Source organism: Aquarana catesbeiana, linkage group LG07, assembly GCF_042186555.1.
Source record: "Aquarana catesbeiana isolate 2022-GZ linkage group LG07, ASM4218655v1, whole genome shotgun sequence".
Classification (NCBI taxonomy): Eukaryota; Metazoa; Chordata; class Amphibia; order Anura; family Ranidae; genus Aquarana; species Aquarana catesbeiana.
In genome coordinates, this window is record NC_133330.1 from 93,680,388 (window position 1) to 93,700,426 (window position 20,039).

General features: G+C 41.6%; 1 protein-coding gene across 1 annotated transcript in view; it reads left to right on the forward strand.

Annotated features, from left to right (window-relative positions):
- The first annotated feature begins 690 nt into the window (after nt 1–690).
- Nucleotides 691–20,039, forward strand: part of PVALB (parvalbumin) — a 60,526-nt gene continuing 41,177 nt past the window's right edge. Inside the window, exon 1 of the mRNA XM_073592498.1 lies at nt 691–841. The gene's annotated coding sequence lies outside the window, so the exon portion shown is untranslated. The remainder of the gene's footprint in view (nt 842–20,039) is intronic.

Here is a 20,039-nt window from a genome sequence, read left to right on the forward strand (position 1 = left end):
AAGAACGTTCCATAGATGCAGTCTGCAAAAACCTCCAGCCCCAAAATTGACACTTCATTCTGCACTCTGATTTCTTGATTTGCTGCTGACGGGTAATGACAGATATCACACCACATAAATCCATCGCCTTCTGTTTGTCAAGATAGAAAATGACCAATCAATCCATGGTGTGCTTGTTTCTTCATTCATCTTTCCAGAGCCCATTGATATTGTAAATTCAGAAAATAATCATCCAAAACAATCCTAAAAAAAAAACGAATCCAATCATTTTTACGCTTATATATTCACAACCCATTTTTTTAGGCCCAGTTCTTTTTCTCCACTTGTGTTGGATGCTGTTGAGTTGTGACCTATTCTCTGGCACACTTACCACTCATCTAGATTTTACTTGGATAGGAGCCCGCAGTCCTCTGACTTTTAAAAGGCTAGCAGATCAGACGTGTAAATGTAGATGAAGTCGCAGGAAGACAGCTTATGTGTTCAATCTTGGGGTGCACAAAAGCAGCTAGTTGAGTCTCCCCACCCCCTCCCTTCACATTTCAGGTAGATTGTCTCTTTACCAGTTCTCCTTCCTCCTTTGGCCTCAGAGCCCAAGTCCAGGACCTGAGCTTCTGCCAGGCGTATTAATAGAGTTTCTTGATGAGTTACTTGTCAATAAACCTGATCCCTTTCCTGCTGTCTCAGGGTATCTGACACCAAGGGACCTGGATGCTGAGGAGGATGGGATGAACCTTCTCAAAATAGAACAGATGGAGAAAGTATTTAAGAGGGAATCCCTTCTTGGGGCCACCTCACCGTTGCCTTGTCTCAGCCCTTCCCACGGATCCTGATCCATCCCCAAGTGAGTACAAGGGGAGGAGGGTATTACGCTGCATGTACAGAGGAAGACAATATGCAAACATTTTTGAACAAGTGAAAAGATGCTGTTGGGTGCAAGTTGGGTAGTACACAGAAGACAATCATAGAGAAAACATGTTAAGGGAAGTAATTTAAATGTAGAAACAAGAGCCCTGAACAGAGGGATGGTTTCTGGGATTTTATACTTTTATACTTTTAGAACACTGTAGCATGCTCAGTGTGTGCAATGAGTAGTTGGAAATTTAACATTATATAATATTTAAAGTTTATGTATTCAGGAGATGCTTTGTTTCAAATGAATCTGTCTTATGTCAGGAAAGATCAGGGTGTTGTATAGCAAATTGAAACAAGCGTTATTTTGTAACAATAACTCCAGCACTGGCAGACTACAAAAACACATTGAGTTATGCAAGTAGAAAACATTGTATTGATTAGTGGTTCCTTTTTATAACAATGTTCATGTAACAATATCACATGAGAAATCCTATAAGATATTTTTACACCAAGAAAATACCTTAGATAGCCATTGCTTGCTTGACATATCAGATTTTAAGAGTTTTACATGTGATAAGAGGGTTGTCCGCTTTATGCAGGTTGTAAGTAATGATACAAATACACTGAAAATTTGCCACCTAATAAAAGAATACATCTGATATATGCTCTTATTCTCTTTATACTGAGCAAAAGCTAAAAAGTAAAGCATTCCAATCATCTCAAGCTTTTCCAAACGCAAAGATTTTAAAGTGTACCTAATATTTTGTGAATAGTTTGTTGCATAACGTTAACATTCAGGAGAAAGCAATCTTTTGTTACTGCCAAACATCTCAACAATTACAATTTTTTTGCAATTCAGCTAAATGCTTACAGTTTCAGTGTTCTTCAGTGCTGTAGGATGTTGGTGCTTTAGAAACACTTGTTTCCAGTAGATTGCCCTACCATGCAATTGATCAATGTTGAAAGTTTGGAGATTAAAGGATATGCTTTATTGGTTACATTTCGTTATTAAAGATGCTAATTTTCAATGCATAAGGTTTTTTTGCCAGAAATTATACCACATTTCAAATCTTGCATTTTTAATAATTTTTTTTTTGTTTTTTTTATTGGTTGAACTAAATGACTTTTTTCAACCTGACTATGTAACTATGTAAAGTGGTTCTAAAGGAGAAGGTTTTTTTTGTTTGTTTTATTTTATGCATTAAAGGGATTGTAAAGCTTTGATTTTTTTTTTTTTTTTATAAAAATAACAAACATGCCAATACTTACCTGCTCTGTGCAATCATTTTGCACAGAGAAGCCCTGATCCTCTTCTTCTGGGGTGCCCTGCCGGCGCTCCTAGCCCCTCCTCTTCATCGTGTGCCGCACGGAAAGCCACTTTCAGTGGAGGCAGCCATGCAAGCTCGCTCCCGAGTCTCGCTGCTGCGTTCATTGACACAGACAGCAGAACTTGGCCCCCGCCTCCACGCTCTCATGTCACAGCTTTTGATTGACAGCAGTGGGAGCCAATGGCTTCTGCTGCTATCAATCTGTCCCATGAGGAGAGTGACAGCAGCTGGAGCACATCGCTAGATCGAATCGCACTCAGGTAAGAAAAAGGGGGGTGTGGGGGGCAGCTGCAGCACAGAAGGTTGCATTAAGGTGAAAAACCTTGAGACTTTACAACCACTTTAAGGTAAAACACTTTCTATGTGCATTTCCCCCCCCCCCCAAACACCAGCACCCTCTTATACTTACCTGAGCCTGATGTCAATTCAGCACTGTGCATGAGAACAGCATCAGTACTGTCTCTCTCTCTCCTCACTGGCTCAGAAGCAGCAGCAGGAGCCATTGGTTCCTGCTACTGTCAATCACAGCCAGTGAGAAGGGAGTGGGAGTGTTCTGAGATGCACTTTGTGTGTTAATGTAGTGGCTTGCTATGGGGACACTCAGCAGGTGGGCAGCCAGGAGCATTAGTGGGGGACCTGGGAAGAGGAGGATCGGGGCTGCTCCATGCAAAACTATTGCAAAGAACAGGTAAGTATACCATGTTTGTTATTTTAAAAAAATCCCAATACAATTAGTTTAAGTTGGCCAATAAAGGGTATATCTAAATAGTCAGCAAAAGGGTCTGTAGGCTAGACATGTGCACCCTCAATAAATTTGTTTTGTTTTGTTCCGTTCCGTTTCGTATTAGAATTAATTCGTATTTCGTAATTTGTGTCTGAAATTTCGTACGAAATATGAATTTTCGTTCGTTAACTTTTCGTAACAATTACGAATGTTCGTTGTGATGAATTTATCCTTATGAGGGGCTCCCACCATTCCTGTGCTGTGCTGACTTCCTGGGTTTTTAACTTTTATATGAAAATATGAATTTTTGTTTGTTAACTTTTTGTAACGATTTCGAATGTTCATTAGAAATTTGGATCTGAAATTCGTAAACGAAATTTCGTATTTCGTACAAAATTCGGAAGCATAGCAATTCGTATTACGGATCCTCCCAAATGTACGAATTAATGGAAATGTGCACAAATTTTCGATTTGTACGAAACTAATCGCACATGTCTACTGTAGGCTTGTTATTTGATGTTCCTTATCTGTAGAAGACCTTCACAATACATATTTACCAGCCTTACATAAAATTGTAGCAAGATCTCCGGCTTTGTCCAGTCTAATGAGGACCTCTCAGGTCAAAGATAGCTGACATCCTTCAATATGTAGTGGGTTGTGAGGCACAGTGGGTGCAAAGATGGTGAAAGTTATTGGGCGCCAGACACTTCTTGGATGTAAAGGAGGTTTTATTTCTTTTGACAGTCATTTTTGTATTTTTGGGGGAAAGAAGGTTAGGGCCAGGACACCCTTAAGTAGTTGTAGGCTCAATTGGCAGACTTCAAGACTTCAATAGGAGGACAGCCGTGCAGGGAAAGGCCCCAGCAAGGCACCACTTCTGCGCATGCAGGAATGCTGTCTCCTATGATAACTGTCCTTTAACAGTTCCCAACTCAAACGTAACAGTTCTTTCAGCTCCACTACAACGGCCTCTTGTAGTTCTTCAACAGTGAGCTCCCGGTCTCTCACTAGACCCACTGATTCACTAACTCTGAATCCCTTAAGCTCCTCCAAGGTTGGCAGTGGTATCTCCCTCAAGTGTCACCCATGCTTCCCTGCTAAGTCCCTAGCATGGCAATCCAGATACTTCTCAAGCCTTACCCCTGCTAACCGGCGAGGTCCCTGGCTTGACTCACAAGGCTGCCTTGCAAGCATCTCCTCCGCGGGTTGGGTCCCTGACTTGATCACCACCTGAAGTTTCCTGATTCTCCACCGTGCCCATTCGGTGAGAATATGGTTCCGGTACTTTCTTCTGTTACTCACTACTCATTGTGGTCCCTGGTAAAGGCGGTTGGTCCCTTTGTGGCGACAGCTTCCCTTCTACCTCCGACCACCGACAGGTTCTCTGGCCGACAGAACCATCACTTTCGGCTGGACTGCAAGCCGCAGTCCCAACCCTGTGCTGCCCTCTTACTTCTGGATAGGCCCTCACACAGCCTGGCAGCCAGATGCCCCCGGGTTAGGCTCAAGCTCCAGCCTAGCAGCCTGAGGCGTACAACACACATCCACCCAGACAGCTGTCCAGATGGAACAGAACACTGATCACCTGACCTCACCCAAATATATAGGTTCTCCCAGCAGGCCAAGGGATTCAAGAAAATCCAAGCCCATTGGCTGAGATACCCCATATACCCATAACCTGACCTTGGCTAGCCCTTCTCATATCTAGTACCATCAAGTTCCCAGCCACCTAGTGGTAGAAGAGAAAAGTGCAACAAGGCCAAACTTAGGGAGAAATCAATAGATATCTATCAATCAACCAAGATGACTACTCTTGGCAAGTAAATTTGTGAGCAGCTCTCTTACTAAACCCCAGGGTGCGATACAATCAATAGTAAACCTGATGCATGTGCATGCAAAGAATTTGTGAATACTTCTATACTTCTGATATGAATAATGAGTAATAACGAGTTTTATATATATATATGTATATGTATATATATATATATATATATATATATATGAGTGCATATAGGATAATAAGTGCATGTATGAGATGAAAAGGTGTATTTTGTATTTCACACATCCAGACATAGCAGTCATTCAAACTCTAGCAGAAGTAATTGTAACCATTTAACAGCTTTCGGACCTGTTTTTTTTTGTTTTTTTTTTTGTTTTTTTTAGCACCCCCTCCGATATTATGTTGCAATCAGTTTAAACTTGTGTTGTTTTAATAGTTGGTCCACCGAAAATTGGTATTTAAGTTATTATTGAATGTTGGTTAGTAGCATGGCCCACTGTAGATGGAATTTCTATGCTTCTGTTCCCAAGTCATTAGCAGAATTTTACTTTTCTTGTTGAATGTTTGAGTTACTTAATGGAATTGAGAATGCGGCAAGAGGAGTAAAACTACCCCTTTAGCAGTGGTAGAAGAGTCACTTCTTATGGCATGTGAACTTGCCATTAGTCCTCAAGATTTTAAGAAGGTGGTTAGTGAGTCAGCTCTTCAACTGAAATATCACTTTTATGAACTCATAGTAACAAGGTCCTCCGTACATTACATAAGATAATATAATAGTAATATGTATACTTACACATGAAAAAAAAATATAGTGAGAGAGAGAGAGAGAGTGAGAGCGCGTTAGAGCATTCATGTTCACTTTAATAAATGTCAACATTTTATTCCAGTTTGTAATGGTCAGTTTATTAGTTCCCTATGGGGCAGAAATATAGACAATCAGCAATTATGTTATAATTACTGACTGCAAGCTCTAACTAGCTTCCACAGATCGTTCATAATAAGATTATGCTTCCAACAGTTTTACTTGAGTCAAAATGATAACAAGGGCAGACTGAGACAATCAGGAAGATGTGATGACAAGGGGTTTATGAAGTTATGACAATTGCAGATATGGATGAGTGAAGGCTTGGTGTCAACAAGGACCGAAAAAAGATTTGATCCAAATGCTAGGCCTAAGTATGGGAAAAAATAAAGTGAACCTTACGGCTGGCATTTTAGAAGTTTTTGAAATTCAAGAAGCTTTGGGACGTTTACAGAGGTACAGCTGAGGACAACTAACAGAGAATGGGAGGGCAGCTAGATTGGATTTCCTTTTAACATAGTCAGCTGGCACTCTGTGAAAGATCTGAAGAGTAGCAGGCGTTTAACTCAAACCCGCAGAATTAGATCAGGAGGTGAAAATTAGACATTTTACAAGAGGCAGACTTAATCAACCCACTATTGGCACTGCTTTATACAAACTGAAGATTAGACAAATAGAAGTGTTATCCACAGCAGCCAATAAGGCCACATACTTAGGGTAAGGATTTTAAAACTAACACCTGATCAATTACTATAGGCATCAGCCCTCCTTCGCCTTTACCCTAGTTCTTAAAATGCAGCCAGCCAGCTTTGATGATAGGGTAGCTTTACACACAATTTCTTTTAGCTTATAAGGATTAAGACCATTCAACTTGAAAGAGGGTATGAAAATGCTGTCTTATCCAGTGGCTCAAATATGAGATATTTTATAGCTGCACTGGTAGTATGTATGGCAGTGAACCACTTGTACCTTATGCTCATTTAACTTGATTTCTATGTACTGACAGAATTAGATTGCTTTATTGCAGTAATTATACTGGCTGGCTACCCAATTGGTTTTTATTTCATTTTTTTTACTATTTAATTTAGTTACACAGCTGGTAAAAAAATACAAAGTCCATTAATTCAACTGATAAAAAAAAGAATAAATAAAGAGATTGAAAACCTCAATATATAGAACCCTATACTCACTGAAGAAGGCAAAAAACAAAACCTTAAATCACATTTCCACTTTTGCGGTCAAAATTTAGAAAACCTCACTATATGTGTGTTATGTGTTCCCATTCACACAGCATAACTAAAAAAAAATCTAAATATTTCTTACTTTTTTGATATTCCTCAGGAGGAGGTATCATGGCTGACTGCAATATTTTTTTGAACAATGTTAGAGTGAGCTTGTCCCAAGTCAGTCCTCATTAACATACAGTGCAAGAAGCCCAGCCTCTTCGCCTTTAACCTTTTGCTAGAAAAGAGTGTTCAGATCTTGTTACTGATAATGAAGATCTGCCTGCATAGTAAAGACAGGGTTAATTATGGCAAACGCAGCTGCCCAGCCCCTTCAAAAATGAAGAGAAGTACCTAGGATTTTTCTTTGCTGGAAGGCCCAGAATAGGGCATCTAAAAAAGGTAAGTTGCCATTTTAGAATATTTTTTATTCTATATGAAGAGAAACATGTCACAAATATAAAGAAAGTGTTTTTCCAATTTGTCTACAAAATAAAACACAGTCCTATTTGCTCCGCAAGGGGAAAAAGAATCCTTCCTGATCCTCTAAGGAAATTGGATATTCCCTGGAATATTTCTAGTAGCCCTAGAAAGCAGCTCATACCTAATTGGTCAATATTTGTAGGGAATTAAGCGGATGGATTAACTTTTCATACCAGATGTCAGTCACATAAATCAGTTGTTGAGCTGCAGTGGCTGCAAGCTGAAGATGTTGGATGGGACATTCTGCATTCCTGTCCCTACCTCTAAGGATGTACATAATGTAAACAGAGAAGTATGATGACCACGTAGACATGACCTGACTGCTTTAAATTACCTCTGAGACCCAAGCACTGCATGAACTCTGCATTACAGTGGAGGTAGTGGATAACATTAAAGTGTATGTAAGGTCAAAACATTTTCTTAAGTTTTAAATACAATAGGGAATGTTTAAGTCCCTTTTTTTTCTGTGTTCTTCCCTTCATTTACAGTCACAGAGACACAGCAGGAAGTAACATTTCTCCAAAGTGAAGAAATATCCCCATTACACATTTGTCATTAGGACAGGTTTCCCCACTGGAAGATTTTTCCTAATTTTATTGTGACAGCTCCCAAATTTGGATTTTTCCAATACTTTTTGTAGTGGAGACAATGGTGACCAGGATGAATTAAGAGGGTGAATCTCTACAGCTGGGAAACAGACAGCAAAAAGAACATGAGTGAAAACATGAAAGAGGCCATAGTTAGGGATGAGCTAATCTGACGGGGCTTGCTGGTTCTACAAATCTTGCTCGAAGTTTGCAAATTTTGCATTGAACACCATTAACATCTAAAGGGCTGAATGTTGTTATTCAACTTTGGCCATTTGTAGGGCTAATAAGCAAGCTATATCAAACAAAAGACATGGGAGGTGGAACACTGCCACAGGAGAAATGTAACAATTCCAAAATAAATAAACAGTATTTCTCCCAATACAAAATTGTAAGCTGTCCCCAATAGTTCCAACAAACACTGACAACATGGGGCACTATCTCCCTATTATTTTATAGAAAGGGGATGCAATGTTTAAGGTCTAAAATTCAAAGCACCTTACTAAAGTTTTAGAGTCCAAAAAGTCGGATTTTATTCCAAACTTAAGTTGAATAAATGAGCCAATGCATTTCAGGGGCCATGCAGTTGATCAGGGCTAAACCAGCTGCAGAACAGGATGTGTCCCCCATAGAGTCCTAGTACTCTTTCATCATCACTCGGAGTCCACATCGACATTCCTAAAGCTCTGATGAAGGGGGAGCTGCATAGCCCCCAAAATGCGTTGGATCAATAATTCAACATAAGTTTGAAATAAAATACCACTTTTTGGGCTCTTAAAACTTTGGGTGGCACTTTTTTTAGTCCTAAAAGTGACATTAAAGGTTTGTTTTTTATTTTTGAAAAATAACAAACATATTATACTTACCTGCTCTGTGCAATGGTTTTGCACAGAGCAGCCCCGATCCTCCTTTTCTCAGGTCCCCTTCCGGTGCTCCTGGACCTTCCCTCCTGCCCCCCACAGCAAGCAGCTTGCTATGGGGGCTCGGCCCTGCTCTCCATGAGCAAATGGTGAGCAGGGTTTGGTGCCTACTATAAACATGAAATGGTTGCCCAACCCAGATGAAAATATAAATCCTGCTGCACACGTACTGAAAGTCAGCAGGAACTGGAAGACTTTAAGTCTGTGTGTACCACTGTCTGTTCAACAGAAGCCAGTCTATCAGCCGGCTTCTGTCAAATGGTCATGCTGGAAAACCAGCCTTCGATATGTGATTCTGAACACATTCTAATCTGTGTATTCTGGCGGGGGATAGAATAGCTCAGACACAAACACATCTTGTCTCCTGAGTTGTCACAGAAAGTACTCCAATGCTCATAAAGCTTTGCAGAGGCCTCTGATGTGCATGAACAGCGATGTCTGCCTCGTCAGCATGAGGATTAAATCACACTGTGCCCTCAATTATCCAAAGCAGAGAAACATAAAGGTTAAAACTCAAATAGGATGCCTTGTAATAAGTACTTACGTAACAAGGATACAATTCTAGTTGATACTAAAAATAACAGATGGGATAAAGGGGTTATTAAGTAATTGTCTGCTATAAACATAACTGCTATTTTATTCAATTACCAGATAATGTTTGTCCTTCTGCTGCTATTCTTGATGTATAGTCAAGAATCAGTCATGAGAATACACCATAGTGAAAAACTGCCATCTCTGCAATAAAGCCAGTCTGGGGATACATAATGCAATGCACAGTAATTCCCGTTACCAGCTACAAAGACCCCCTTTGATGGGTGCTGTTTTAGTAATTAGAGCATCTTGAAAAATTCCAGTACACTCATGCACTGTACACACGGTCGGATTTTCTGACGGAAAAAGTGCGATCGGATTGTGTTGTCGGAAATTCCGATCGTGTGTGGGCTCCATCAGACTTTTTCCGTCGGAATTTCAGACACACAAAGTTTGAGAGCAGGCTATAAAATTTTCCAACAACAAAATCCGATCGTTTAAATTCTGATCGTGTGTACACAAATCCGACGCACAAAGTGCCACGCATGCTCAGAATGAATTAAGAGACGAAAGTTATTGGCTACTGCCCCGTTTATAGTCCTGATGTACGTGTTTTATGTCACCGCGTTCAGAACGATTTTCCGACAACTTTGTGCGACCGTGTATATGCAAGACAAGTTTGAGCCAACATCCGTCGGAAAAAATCCATGGATTTTGTTGTCGGAATGTCCGATCAATGTCCGACCGTGTGTACAGGGCATAAAAGATTTCTGGATTTTAAAGAGGCAAAACATTTTTAACATGTAAACCACTCCAGTACTGCAAAATGCTAGGATATGTTGCATCTTTTCACCTTATTCAGTTAACAGTGATTGAAACAAAAAGCTTAGTGCACATTTAACCAGTTAAGGGGGTCAAAAGTCCTTAAGGGCAAAAACAAGCTCATGTCTCTGGGGACTGTATTAAAAGTGATTCCTCTCCTCCAGGGAGCCCAAGACTACAATAAATGCTGTCAAAATTATGAGTAGGATGCAAGATATCTTTTGCACAGTGTGAACCCAGAAGCACTCAGCTCTGAGCACTTCTGGGTTCCTGTTAAATCCTGCCTGTAAAGCCAGCTAAACAGCAGATCCAGCGCAGTCTGTGCTCAATAGAGTAGAGGGTATCTAATATATCCCTGATTTCTTTGTAAAAAGTTACCCCCTTTGTGATAGCAATAATGTTAAGTGTACAAAAAGTGTCAAAAAATTAAAATCTAATTAAATAAATAAAAACATTTAGGCTACTTTCACACTGGGGCAGGCGAGCGCCGATTTACCGTCCTTTTAGTGGCCCTATTCGGCCGCTAGCGGGGCAGTTTTAACCCCCCGCTAGCAGCCGAAAAAGGGTTAAAACCGCCCACAAAGCACCACTGCAGCAGGAGTGGTGAATACCCTGCTCCTACAGCGCTGCAAAGATGCAGCTTGCAGGACTTTTTTGATCGTCCTGCAAGCGCACCGCTCCAGTGTGAAAGCCCTTGGGCTTTCACACTGGAGATACAGGAGAGGCTCTTTACCGGCGCTACACATTAGCGCTGTAGCACCTGTAAAGCGCCTCAGTGTAAAAGTTGCCTCAAAATCACCCCCTCACCTTGTGCACACACATATGAATGCACATATGGATGCAGACACGCAATTAAATTGTGCTTGTGTATGTCAACGATAATTGGGCAAAACATTTGGGCATTGTTGAGCATGCCGAGTGAAAGAAACTATCCTAGGCGCCTCATTTATGTTGCCTATTGATAATTTTGGGTACTGTAATTTTGACCATTTTGGGGCACAGACTGTTTTAAGGCTTGAAATATTTGCTATCCTTTACTTGACACAACCTCATCTTTTTATTTGTATTTGGTACAAAAAAAAAGGATTCTATTGTGTTTGTTGCACTTTTTACTGAAAATATGGATTTATTAAATAGATGCAAAGATATTGTGCAGCGTAAAAAATTGCAAATACCAGATTTATTTTTGCTTTCAGAAAATGTATAAGGTCTTGGAGTTTTTACTTAACTTGCTAGCTAAAAATGCAGAAATCTATATGTGTGTGAAAAAAGGCATACTGGGTAAAGTAATTCAGTGACACTGAGCAATTACAGAACAAGACATTGCCTCTACTTTTTAAACTCAGACTGTTAAGAAGGCTAGGATAACACGATTTTTATGTTAGGTAACTCACCCTCCCTTTCACATATCAAATAGTATTTCCAATCTGAAAAACTCCTGGCTCTGCACACTGGCCTGTGTGACGTCAGCTCACCTTTGCCCTTCTGTATGCAGTAAATAAGGATGGACAGTAAAGTGATGGATGTAGACAGGGGAATGGGGAAGGGGGGGTCTGGAGTTCACTGTGAGTCAGCAAGTAAGAACACTGCCCTCTTTCCCCTTCTGCTCTATGCAGTCAGCGCCTACTGATGGCCCGCGGAGAGCCAAAAGCTGTAAACATGACACTGCCCACAGATGGGCCAGGCAGTGGAAACCAATAGTTATAAAGCATGTACCCTTTTTGATACATACAGCTTTTAGCCCTCTCAAGCTTATAACAGAAGATTAGTGTCATGAGCTATCAGCAATGTATAGTGTTAGTATTGCACTTTAACATTAATCTGTAGATGGACAACTTGAGGAAAGGGTGCAGCATTATTAAACTGGAAGTAAACCCTCCTATCCTTTACAGCAAATAAGCTGAAATCTTAGTCTGCGTTTGGTCTGCAGTTGCTATGGGATGGCACGTGATCCTTTATGAAACCAGCCATTTGATGGCTTGACATTTCAATTGAGAGCACAAGCAACTGTGACAGTTATCATTTACGACATGCCTTAAGTGTAACTGTTTTACAGTTAAATCAATGAGTTTATTTCCACTTTAATGGAATCTTTATATGTCCCTGAGCTTTATCTTTTGTAGCAAAATATCTTTAGATATGCTTAACACAACACAATAAACAAAGCACAGGATAAGAAGAACATTGGTCCACAACGGGACTGCAATTGAAAGATAGACAATCGCTAAAGTGCCATAACTGTCAGAGAATACTATTCATCGATAGAATTGATGACTTTCATATTGCACATGAAATTTGAGTGCTCGCTCCTGCCAAATGCTTGAACAGATACAAACCCTGAAGCTAACAAATAATGTGACATATACATCTATGTGAGTGATTTTATGTAATTAAAAAACAGCTGCAAAAGAAAGAATAAGGCTCAAATGCAAACTAAGAGAGACAAGTAAATCAGGTGACTAAGAAAAAAGCATTGGAAAAGAAAGCATTAAAAAAAAAAAATAGAAAAATAATCAATTTTTTTATTTCTTAAAGTAAATCTGCCACAAACCAGGACAATTCCAATGAACAGAGTGTATGATCATATTACACAGGCAAATGTTACATTCTTTGAAATCAGTGGATCCAGAGATACAAGGGACAGAATGATATGCAAATCTTGACTCTTCCTGTAAAAGTCAAACTTAAAGCAGAACTAAACCCACCAACTTACCTGTTTTCCAAAACAGTTACTGTACATTTAAGGCATGCTGTGAATGATGACTGTCAAATTAGCTTTTTCTCTCAACCAAACTGTCAATCTATAAAATGGCTGGGGTCATAATTGATCACATGTGCAGCACCATGGTAACTGCAGAATGACAGCTTCTTTGACTGTACAGAATAGAAGGGTTTAGTTCCACTTTAACTTCTTCAATCTACTTAAGGCCTGTACACACGACCGGTTTTGCCGTCGGAATAAACTCTGAAGGTTTCACCGACGGAATTCCATTCAAGCAGTCTTGCCTACACAAGGTCAAACCAAAGTCCGACCAAAGTCCAACTGTCAAGAACGTGGTGACGTACAACACGTACGACGGGACTATAAAAAGGAAGTTCAATAGCCAGTAGCCAATAGCTTCCGTCTCGTACTTGCTTCAGAGCATGCATCGTTTTTTGGTCCGTCGGAACAGCATACAGACGAGCGGTTTTCCCGATAGGAATTGGTTCAGTCGGAAATATTTTTTCTATTTCTAGGTCCGTCAGCATTTTCAAAAAAAAAAAGTCAGATGAAGCATACACATGATCAGAATATACGATGAAAAGCTTCTGTCTGACTCTTTTCTGTCGGACATTCTGCTTGTGTATACGCAGCATAAGTCTTCATTTTTGCCCAATGAGATCTTCTAGAAACAAGAACTTTTCTTGATCTGTGTGTGTGTGTGTGTGTGTGGGGGGGGGGGGGTCTCTTTTCATAATGTGCAGGTATGCTCAAACATTATTGTACACTTCTCTACAAGAGAGTGCCTTCCTTCAAAGTTACCAATGTGTAATGTATTGGTAGGCCCATAGCAGGCAAAGGCAACGTGTTTATAATACACTTCAATTCCAAATTCTAAATGTTGATGTGTGATAATGCACCTGCCTAAGATTATAAAAGAAAAGCACCTCTATGCACACACAGAAACCTAAATGGCCCTCAAGTTTTTGACAATTAATATCTGTGATTGTAAATGCAGACTGTAAGAATGTAAGGAGCACGAAACTTTACTCTGGTTTGGCAAGTGTGGATTTTAATGCAAAGCCATTGCAAGGTTTAATGCTTTAATCTGAACATTTTGCTGGGAGCAGCATGTTCCAGTGATAGAGCTCCTAGCATTAACACTGTGACATTAACACTTATTAAAATATCATGGGTACAGGGTGTACTAATGAATTAGTTACAGACTATATTTCCCATGATCCTTTTATCACAGCTCTGATGTTAAAGGGCAAACATTTATCCATGGTTTAAATTATTCCACGATTAAAGTACCATGTAAACATCATTCTAATTGCTAATGATTTTAAAGCTTGATCAGAAAGGACTGTTACTGTTTTTGTAGAACAGTCCTGATGATCCTCAGTCTGATCACTGACTGATTGTGGCCAAGCTAAAGTCCTTATGGTTTTGCCACATTGGCTGTAGGATAGGCAGGCCTAAAAAAAAAAAAAACGTATTTTAAAATTGGACAGAATTGACAAACTAATTCCTTATTTATCTTATCACAGTCTCAAAAGAGAATGAAAATTCAAGTAGTGGTTTTGTGCACTTACTTTGAACATTTCCTAAGAAACGATTACATCTGATTTCAGATATCCTCACTCTCCACAGTAGTAGATGGAGGTGTGTTAGAGTGTATCTACAGCCAAAACTTTGGGAGGGGGAAGAATTAGAACCCCCTTCAGGTTTTTTTGCTTCCCGCTTGAGACAAGATATAGTGAAAAATTCAAAATTTTACAGTTGTCAACCGAACAGGAGGTGAGCGTAAAAAAGGGCCTTTGCATTTTAGGGGCAAAGGCCTCCCCTTCTTCAGGGTTTAAGCAGTGAATGTTGGTAAAATCACAACAGAATGCACTAAGGGACCTGTGTTAAAGCTGGATGAAGACAAATATCTCCTGTCGGCACTAAAGGCAGCCAGCTGTAGACAGTCATTGCTCAAGCCCTGAGGAGGGGGGGGGGTCTTTTTCCCTAAAATCTGTTGGTTGTATTTGATGCTTTTAACCATTAAATGTTCCACAAGTCCTCCAAGTGAGATCAACTTTTGTAATAGGCACTCCTCCTTACACATCCAAGAAGGGCAGGTTTAAATTTGATTGGTAACCATCAGACTGTTCCTCACACTAACATTCTGGAACATGAAACTGGAAATATCATCATTAAATAGTAAAAGCTAAAGGGTCTTAATAGGGATGAGCCCGATGTTCGAGTCAAACATAATTTCGACTTGAACAGTGGGTGTTCGCCCGTTCGGCGAATACCGAACTTTATGGGACATTCGCGGGAAAATTTGAGCGCCGCAGAACGTCCCATAATGCACTGCAAGATCGCAGTGCATTGATGTCTGATGATTGGCCAAAGCATGCACCTGACCTGCATGCTTTGGCCAATCACAGCGTGCTCTGCTGTGAGAGCCATGATTGGCCAAAGGCAGGGTGCCGTCAGAGGGGGGTGGGGTCATGTGGTTATGTCAGTGCGTGGCCCCACCCTTGCTTATATAACAGCTGTAACAGCGAAAAGACAGCAGTCCGCGGGACGCCTCCCATGGAGGCGAAGTATTTTCATTGTATTGAAGATGGATGGACATCGCCTGACACTTTTTTTTTTTTTTTTATAAAGGATTTGTCAAAAACTATGTATTGTGGTTTTTACTTTTTGACACTTTTCTTGGTGAATGGGTAGTGGTACAATGTACCCCATACCCATTCACATGGGGGGGGGCGGAATCTGGGGGCTTCCAGATTCCGATAAGCCCCCCGCCCGCAGACCCCCACAACCAATGGCCAGGGTTGTGGAGATGAAGCCCTTGTCCCCATTAACATGGGGACAAGGTGCTTTGGGGGAGACCCCAAAGAACCATCCCCATGTTGAGGGCAAACAGCCTGGTATGGTTCAGGAGTGGGGGGGGTGCTCGCTCGTCCCCCCCCACCTTTTTTAGCTTGCCAGACTGCTTGCTCGGATAAGGGCCTAGTATGGATTTGGGGGGGACCCCACACCATTTTTTTTTTAAATTTTGGTGTGGAGTTCCCCTTAAAATCCATACCAGACACTAAGGGCCTGGTGCAGATTTTGGGGGGACCCCACACCGCTTTTTTTTCTAATTTTGGCGTGGAGTTCCCCTTAATATCCATACCAGACCCGAAGGGCTTGTTATGGACTGGGGGGGGGGGATTTTTTTCCTCTATTTTTTTATTTATATTGCCGGGACCCGGCAATACATTACAGCCGCGAGCAATTTTAAATTACATTTTTTCCTTTAGAAATTTCATTTTGCTGCAGCACAGTAAAACACGTCATAAAGATGCGCTAATTTGCAGGCAGACTAAGGGGACCCCCAGGCACGATATTTAAAGGTATATTTTATTTTTATTGTTTCACTTTAAGCATTATTAAAATCACTGCTCCTGCTCCTCTATTTAAAAACTTTTTTTGCATTGTTACATGTCCCCTGGGGCAGGACCCAGGTCCCCAAACACTTTTTATGGCAATTCACATTGGAGGCATTAACCCATTTGTGGCTCACAAGATTTTAGCACTACTTTTTATGGCAATAACTTGCATATAAGCCTTTAAAATTAACACTTTTGATTTTTCACGTTCGTGGCCCATAGACTTTAACGGTGTTCGCATGTTCGAACAAATTTTTTGCCTGTTTGCATGTTCTGGTGCGAACCAAACCGGGGGTGTTTGGCTCATCGCTAGATCTTAAGCACATAGAGAGATACATTGCACACATATATTGGAATGTCATTACTAGCTTTAAATAAAGCAACTTGCATGTTTTCTGTTCTTTAAATATTAGCACATGTTACTTGTTAATTCTAGGTGGATATAAAGCAAGCCATTCAATTTCCAGAGACTGGAGGGATAAAAAATGTATGATGGAACAAGCTTTAGGTCTATATTGCTGCTAGCCCTCCATAAATATTCTGCTTATGTCCCAGATGCCAGTTTCCTGTGCCAGAAAGAGTGAGTGATGCCAGCGCTGACTATGGGAGGGGTAGACAGGATACAATTACCAAGCAATGCAGAGAGGGTGAAGAGGTGCAGAACACCCTGTGTCCTGCAATGTCAGCAAGTTTCTATAAGAGAAAACTCTGCTTGGCAGATCCATTGAGACCCTGAGCATCCCTCCCTCCTGTGAGTCACCCTTTACCACAGAGAAAAATTAGTCTTTGCTCATTCCGCATTAAATGGACAATCCTGACACAAAACTCATGCATCAGGCCAATTCTCGCTATGTGCGTCACACTTAGTTTGGAATTTCAATAAAGGACGTAGTAGTCATAGAAATGTTTCTGACACTATAATGAGCTCTTTTTCTCAAATGCAATCACTTCATCACATATTTCCCATGGTTTCATCCAAAAAAGCACATCCTGTTACAGTTACAGAAATTGCTTTTCCTTCGAAACAAGATGCATAAAACATCATCAAGCAGATACTTAATAATCGGGCTAATTTCATGTTGCAGTTTTGTTTTTTTGACAAAGGGGAGGGTTAAATAAGAGCTGTTTTCTACCAGTGACTTTTTAAATTGAAAATCATTGCATGCAGATTTCTTATTGTGCTGTATTTTCTTGGTGTGAAAGTCAATAGGAAAAACTGTGATCCTATCACATATACAGCATTTTTGGAAAAAGGACCTACCTATCTGAACAAGCATAAAAAGATCTCATGTGAACTCAATCTATAATTATTAAATATTGTATACTAATATAAACTTAATTGACACTAAACAATATCCTAATGGTATGAAGGTCCGGGTCCCCCGAAAAAAAATGTGTAATGATGCCAATTTTTTAACTCTGGGCCTCATCCATGTTAAATATTAACCTTCCGTTCTTGAAGAAACAACGAACGTACGTAGATGCTTCCACTTTGGAGTCCGCAAAATATCTAATATCCAATTAATAGGCTGCAATGCCAGTTCCTGCAACGAAGGACCAACGTTCGTCCTGGGTACAAGGGCATGGCTACAAGGTCACACACACACACACTGCATCACTTCTACTTTTATGGTGAGACGTCAACACTACAAACAAAATTAATTGTTCGTCAAAAGATTTTTTTCGTTCGCTTAATGTAGGCGTCGATTTTGATCAACGAATGGTTGTGACCTATTTTTTATTAAATTGTTTCATACGGTGCTTTTTTGACTCCTTGTAATGTTCCATTTGTTTGGAACAAGTTCGTTGCAATCATACTGCTCTATGCACAGTACACATCCCATTGTCTCAAATTGGATCGTGATTTACTGTGGGTTTTTTGCCTTCCTCTGGATAACTGTGGGTAAAGGATTGTGTGCATGGGGGTTTTCTAGTTTTCGTCTATTTTTAATTTATTGGTTGAACTAGATGGACTTGTGTCTTTTTTCAACCTGTCTAACTATGTAACTAACTATGTAAACTGCAACTGCTGACTTACTTTTGAAGTCAAACTGCAATCACTGACTTGCTTTTGGAGCAAGCATGCAGGTCGGGTGTCTCATAGTGTTCTGTCTATATGCTTGTCACAGGTTAGTGACTCACAAGCATAGTGATGAAACATTGAGGGTGACAGTTTAGAGCAGGGGTATTGGATTAAAATTCACAGAGGTCCGACTAGTAAAATTTTCTTCAAGCAGAGGCCCGAACCACATTTTTTCCCAGCCCTCTCCTATATACATCAGTGTTCTCAGTCCCCCCACATATTACATCAGTTTCCCTTCATAGTAGTGTTCTCAGGGCCCCCCTGCACATCAACCCCCCCATTTACAATAGTATACTATACCCCCTTCACATCACACACCCCCTTTATTCACAGCAGTCCTTAACCCCCTTTCAAATCATCACCCCCGCCCCACAGTACTGTCCTCTGCCCCTTCACATCCCTCCCCCACAGTACTGTTTTTGCCCCTTCACATCCCTCCCCCACAGTACTGTCCTCTGTCCCCTTCACATCCCTCCGCCACAGTACTGTCCTCTGCCCCTTCACATCCCTCCGCCACAGTACTGTCCTCTGCCCCTTCACATCCCTCCTCCACAGTACTGTCCTCTGCCCCCTTCACATCCCTCCCCCACAGTACTGTCCTCTGTCCCCTTCACATCCCTCCTCCACAGTACTGTCCTCTGCCCCTTCACATCCCTCCGCCACAGTACTGTCCTCTGCCCCTTCACATCCCTCCTCCACAGTACTGTCCTCTGCCCCCTTCACATCCCTCCCCCACAGTACTGTCCTCTGTCCCCTTCCCATCCCTCCTCCACAGTACTGTCCTCTGTCCCCTTCACATCCCTCCTCCACAGTACTGTCCTCTGTCCCCTTCACATCCCTCCTCCACAGCACTGTCCTCTGCCCCTTCACATCCCTCCTCCACAGTACTGTCCTCTGCCCCTTCACATCCCTCCTCCACAAGACTGTCCTCTGCCCCTTCACATCCCTCCCCCACAGTACTGTCCTCTGCCCCTTCACATCCCTCCCCCACAGTACTGTCCTCTGCCTCCTTCACATCCCTCCCCCACAGTACTGTCCTCTGTCCCCTTTACATCCCTCCCCCACAGTACTGTCCTCTGTCCCCTTCACATCCCTCCTCCACAGTACTGTCCTCTGCCCCTTCACATCCCTCCTCCACAGTACTGTCCTCTGTCCCCTTCACATCCCTCCTCCACAGTACTGTCCTCTGCCCCATCACATCCCTCCTCCACAGTACTGTCCTCTGCCCCTTCACATCCCTCCTCCACAAGACTGTCCTCTGCCCCTTCACATCCCTCCTCCACAGTACTGTCCTCTGCCCCCTTCGCATCACCCCCCAGCAGAACTGTACCCCCTTCACATCCCCCCTCAACACTGCCAACCTTTACATCTTCGATCACAGCACTGTCCTCCCTTTACATCTCCCCCCCAGAACTGCCCACTCTCACATCACAAATCCCCCAACAGTAGTGTGTTCTGCCCTCTTCACATCAAACACCCACCCCAAAGCATTGCCCCCCTCTAATATCACAATCCCCCCCCACAATAGTATGCGCTTTCCTCCTCACATCAACCCCCCCCCACGCCTCCCTCCTTTACATCACCACCCACACGTCCAGCACTGTCCCTCTTCACATTTCACCCCCCCCCCACACACAGACAGCTATGTCCCTCTTCACATTTTACCCCCCCCCTTTACATCACAAACACACAGTTGTGTGCTCTGTCCTTTTGACATCCACCCCCCATCCCCCCCGACACACTGCAATGGCCCCCTTCATATTATTACCTCAACA